Raw genomic sequence first — 5,434 nt, 5'->3', positions numbered from 1 at the left:
GCAACTGATTAAGTTTTTCTCTCAGAAAGTGTGAATGCCTTAAACAGGCTGGAGCAAATAAGGCAGAAATCAACGTCAAAGGCAAAGGAGAATCAAAATCAGAATAGACAAAACTATGGAATGGTTTGGTAATAATCAGAGACTATGGCAACTACTTCGTGAAGACCTTGTTACGGAAGCCCTAAGCGGCCATGCAATATTACTTTTTTCTGTTGTTTTCTCGTGATCTTGACATAACAAAAATTGTTTTCTCGTGATCTTGACATAAAAGCTGTTTTCGCATGATGTAATTTTATTGTGAGAAAATCTAGCGCTTTGTGAATGGGACTAGTGTTACATGAACGCTGACATCTTCGCCATAATAAATGGAATAATGGCCCGCTGTAGAGATGGACTTTATCTCCGCATTCAGCGAGTGGAATGTCCCCTTCTCAAGTGTCGGACACTAATGTGGAAGTCGTCAATCCTGCAGGGATGACGTATTTCTGTAGGCCACCCCAGAAGTTATAATCAGCCCTGTTCCCTCGACAAAAAACCAATAGATTTTGTCCACTGGCTTTTGGATTACTGCAGAAAATAAATTCTGTGACCAACAAAAGTTTATGATTTTTACATGTTTCATTCATTAAGATAAGATTCATAAGATTTCGGAGCTATACACTCGCCAGAAGTAAAAAACTAATGTTAGGCTATTAGACTCTTTCAGTCTTTATTTAAACACACACACACACACACACACACAAAGGAAAATACTACAAATTTATAAATCTGCAAGTTGAGTATAAACACGAGGATGTAGTAGATGGGATTTCCTGTTCGGCGTGATGACGTTTAATGTCCCTGACAACCTCTGTAGTCCCGTTTAGCCACCTGTTAGCAACTGTCTTTTTCAAGACACGTAAAAGCTTCTTTTTTATATAAATAAAAATATCCTGAGTGGGGAATTACTGATGTATTTTATGGCGTAGTATAAAACGTGAACATATATTGAGCTTGTGTTAACCACAGACCTTATTTCAGGCATTTAACCAAAAAAACCCATTCAAAATCCCCATTGACTTCGGGCTGATCGATGTCTATTGCAGTGGTTTTCAAAGTGGGGGCCGCCAGGGGGCGCCCGGGGGGCTCGACAATTTGGTGTGAAAAATAAATTCTCATTCTCAGACAACCACACACACAATCAATTCCTAATGTAATGTAAAGATGTAAGACGTATTTATTAATATAAGAGTGGGATATATTCAGAAGTCTGTATATTTAATGTGTTTTAAAGACATCTTGCAAAAGGGGGCCTCGGTCAAATGTTAATTCCATTTGGGGGGCCTTGCCCTCGAAAAGTTTGGGAACTCCTAGTCTAGTGCACAGGAAAATTAAGTCGAGATCACGAGAAAACAACAGAAAGAAAAAAAATAATGACCGCTTAGGGCTTCAGTACCTTGTGCATGGGCAGTCAGTGTGATTGGGAACAGGTGTGTGTGATTTGTCCTCAGGAGAAGGTGCCATGTCTGTGTGTTCCATTGGGAGTTATAGTCGTCGGCCATGTTTGTAGTTCGTGCTGCATTCTGGGAAATGGCGTCACTAGTTTGCCGTGACATGACACTGTTAACACCGCTCAAAAACACTGTAAATGTATATGTCCATCAGGAAAAATAAAAGAGTCATACAATTATTACTCTGTGATTTGAGGATAGCTTGAAAAAGTTATTACAATATATACATGGATGTGCGCACGTGGAGAAGTGCACGTAGAACAATCACCCATTTAAACATGTATTATAAATGATTGATAATACAGAGCTCATAAATGATTTTTTTATCATTTCCATTTATTATTATTCTGTTGTTGTTGTTATATCATACGAGCCATGATTACTATGGTATGGTACAGTGAGGGAAAGAAGTATTTGATCCCCTGCTGATTTTGTACGTTTGCCCACTGACAAAGAAATGATCATTCTATAATTTTAATGGTAGATTTATTTGAACAGTGAGAGACAGAATAACAACAAAAAAATCCAGAAAAACACATGTCAAAAATGTTATAAATTGATTTGCATTGTAATGAGGGAAATATGTATTTGACTCCTCCGCAAAACATGACTTAGTACTTAGTGGCAAACCCTTGTTGGCAATCACAGAGGTCAGACGTTTCTTGTAGTTGGCCACCAGGTTTGCACACATCTCAGGAGGGATTTTGTCCCACTCCTCTTTGCAGATCTTCTCCAAGTCATTAAGGTTTCGAGGCTGACGTTTGGCAACTCGAACCTTCAGCTCCCTGCACAGATTTTCTATGGGATTAAGGTCTGGAGACTGGCTAGGCCACTCCAGGACCTTAACGTGCTTCTTCTTGAGCCACTCCTTTGTTGCCTTGGCCGTGTGTTTTGGGTCATTGTCATGCTGGAATACCCATCCACGACCCATTTTCAATGCCCTGGCTGAGGGAAGGAGGTTCTCACTCAAGATTTGACGGTACATGGCCCCGTCCATCGTCCCTTTGATGCGGTGAAGTTGTCCTGTCCCCTAAGCAGAAAAACACCCCCAAAGCATAATGTTTCCACCTCCATGTTTGACGGTGGGGATGGTGTTCTTGGGGTCATAGGCAGCATTCCTCCTCCTCCAAACACGGCGAGTTGAGTTGATGCCAAAGAGCTCCATTTTGGTCTCATCTGACCACAACACTTTCACCCAGTTGTGAATCATTCAGATGTTCATTGGCAAACTTCAGACAGGCATGTATATGTCCTTTCTTGACCAGGGGGACCTTGCGGGCACTGCAGGATTTCAGTCCTTCATGGCGTAGTGTGTTACCCATTGTTTTCTTGGTGACTATGGTCCCAGCTGCCTTGAGATCATTGACAAGATCCTCCCGTATAGTTCTGGGCTGATTCCTCACTGTTCTCATGATCATTGCAACTCCACGAGGTGAGATCTTGCATGGAGCCCCAGGCCAAGGGAGATTGACAGTTCTTTTGTGTTTCTTCCATTTGCGAATAATCGCACCAACTGTTGTCACCTTCTCACCAAGCTGCTTGGCAATGGTCTTGTAGCCCATTCCAGACTTGTGCAGGTCTACAATCTTGTCCCTGACATCCCTGGACAGCTCTTTGGTCTTGGCCATGGTGGAGAGTTTGGAATCTGATTGATTGATTGCTTCTGTGGACAGGTGTCTTTTATACAGGTAACAAGCTGAGATTAGGAGCACTCCCTTTAAGAGTGTGCTCCTAATCTCAGCTCGTTACCTGTATAAAAGACACCTGGAAGCCAGAAATCTTTCTGATTGAGAGGGGGTCAAATACTTATTTCCCTCATTAAAATGCAAATCAATTTATAACATTTTTGACCTGCGTTTTTCTGGATTTTCTTGTTGTTATTCTGTCTCGCACTGTTTAAATAAATCTACCATTAAAATTATAGACTGATCATTTCTTTGTCAGTGGGCAAACGTACAAAATCAGCAGGGGATCAAATACATCTTTCCCTCACTGTATATGGTTAAGAAGAATTCAATGACTTAAAAAATACATAAATGATAATAATAAATAAATAAATCTTTATGAGCCCTGCATCATCCTTAACAGTGTGTGAAATTAGCATGTGTGCCTTTTCTATCTCAGTGCTGTTTTCGAAACTGAATCCTCTGAAGCAAGATGCAGTTTAGAACAGGTGTTACAACTGTACCACCGACTACACCTACACTTTCACACAATCTTGCAAACAAAAGCAGCATCCACAAACTCTAACTATGCTAACAGGTAGTGTAGAGCCAAAATTAATATTAGAAAACCACTTTCAGTTTTTTTCTTTTTCTTTACCTGGCACAAAATAGTTTTTTTTTTTATAAAAACAAATGATCTAAATCAAGAATGAGTGAAATCCAGAAATGATGCAATTGTATATGGATATAATGAAGTCACAGTTACATGTGTGAAAGCAAGTGTTTTAATTGTGCTAGCTCTCCTCTTCCTCCATTATTAGCTAAGACCATGAGAAACAGACATGTGGCTACAACACCATTAGGGCAGTTATTCCCAAAGTGGGGTCTGTGACTTCCCAAGGATCTGTGACACATAGTTATGGTCTGTGATTTTAAGTTTTCTTACAGTGATGAACATCGCAACATTTTCAATGTTTCTATAGTCATGATTGAGTTGTTATAGTTATTGACAATTTAACTAGTGTCTTGAATTGAACAGGTTTAATGCAAATCTCAACAATCAAAAACAAGTAGGACTTTAAATAATATCAACTTGGACCTAATGTGTTCTATCAGTGGGAAGTACTGTTCTGTGGTCCCAATAATTAGTCAAGATATTCTTGTTCATTTTAATAGTTTTATTATAAAATAAATCTGTACTGAGGGGACCTGTGGAATTTATTTACAGTTAATGGGTTGCTTGGCTATAAGATATTTAAGAACCACTATTACAGAGAACAATTTAGCAGGATAGCACATACTACAAAAAGTGCTGTGTTAGGTATATTCATAAAAATGTTTTCATATTTCAACATTAGCAAATGGCTGCTGGTTCATTTAAACAACTGAATGTATTGAGATGTTCCAAATCACCTACTACAGCCATATTTCCCTGTAGTTTTTGCCTGGTTACTGTAGCTAAACAGGGTTGAGCCTGGTCAGTACCTGGATAGGAGACCTGGATGTGGTATTAGTGAGGCCAGCAGAGGGTGCTCACCTTGTGGACTGTATGGGGCCTAATGCCCAGTATAGTGACGGGGACACTATACTGTAGAAACAGCACTGTCTTCCGGATGAGACGTTAAACCGAACTCTCTGTGGTCATTAAAAATTCAAGGACACTTATCCTAAAAGAGTATGGGTATAATCCTGGCATCCAGGTGAAAAATCCCCCACCCTTATCTATCATGACCCCCTAATAATCTCCCATCTCTAAACTGGCTACATCACTTTCCTCTCCTCCCTGGTGTGTGCTGGGCATTCTGGTGCACCATCATCCAGGTGGATGCTACTAGTGGTGGTTAATGAGAACCCCCCAGCCAAAAAAAAATCTAAAACAGACACTTTATGTGTCTAGGAATATATCTTATAACATACATTAATACGTTATATAAATGTAACTAACTTGATGCGTGAACCGTTGTATGGTGTGTGTTGTGTGGTCACTATGTATAAGGAAAACTAACATGAGCTCAGAGTGAAGCATAGTTAATAAACAATTTTTCACCTTTGTTATTCTTTGTATGGAAATTTCTGCCATATTTTGGAATGATAAAGAGCAAAAATGCCCTAAAAGGTCTGTCTTCTCACTCTCTCTTCACTTTATTTTGTACTACAAAATAGATATTTTTATATTATTTTGTTTATTATTATTATTATTATTATTATTATTATTATTATTATTATTATTAACACTCCTTACATATTGTCACAGTGCACCCAAGAAAACACAGAAGACAA

Source organism: Ictalurus punctatus, chromosome 1, assembly GCF_001660625.3.
Source record: "Ictalurus punctatus breed USDA103 chromosome 1, Coco_2.0, whole genome shotgun sequence".
NCBI classification, from domain to species: Eukaryota; Metazoa; Chordata; class Actinopteri; order Siluriformes; family Ictaluridae; genus Ictalurus; species Ictalurus punctatus.
Note: the sequence above shows the minus strand (reverse complement) of the source record.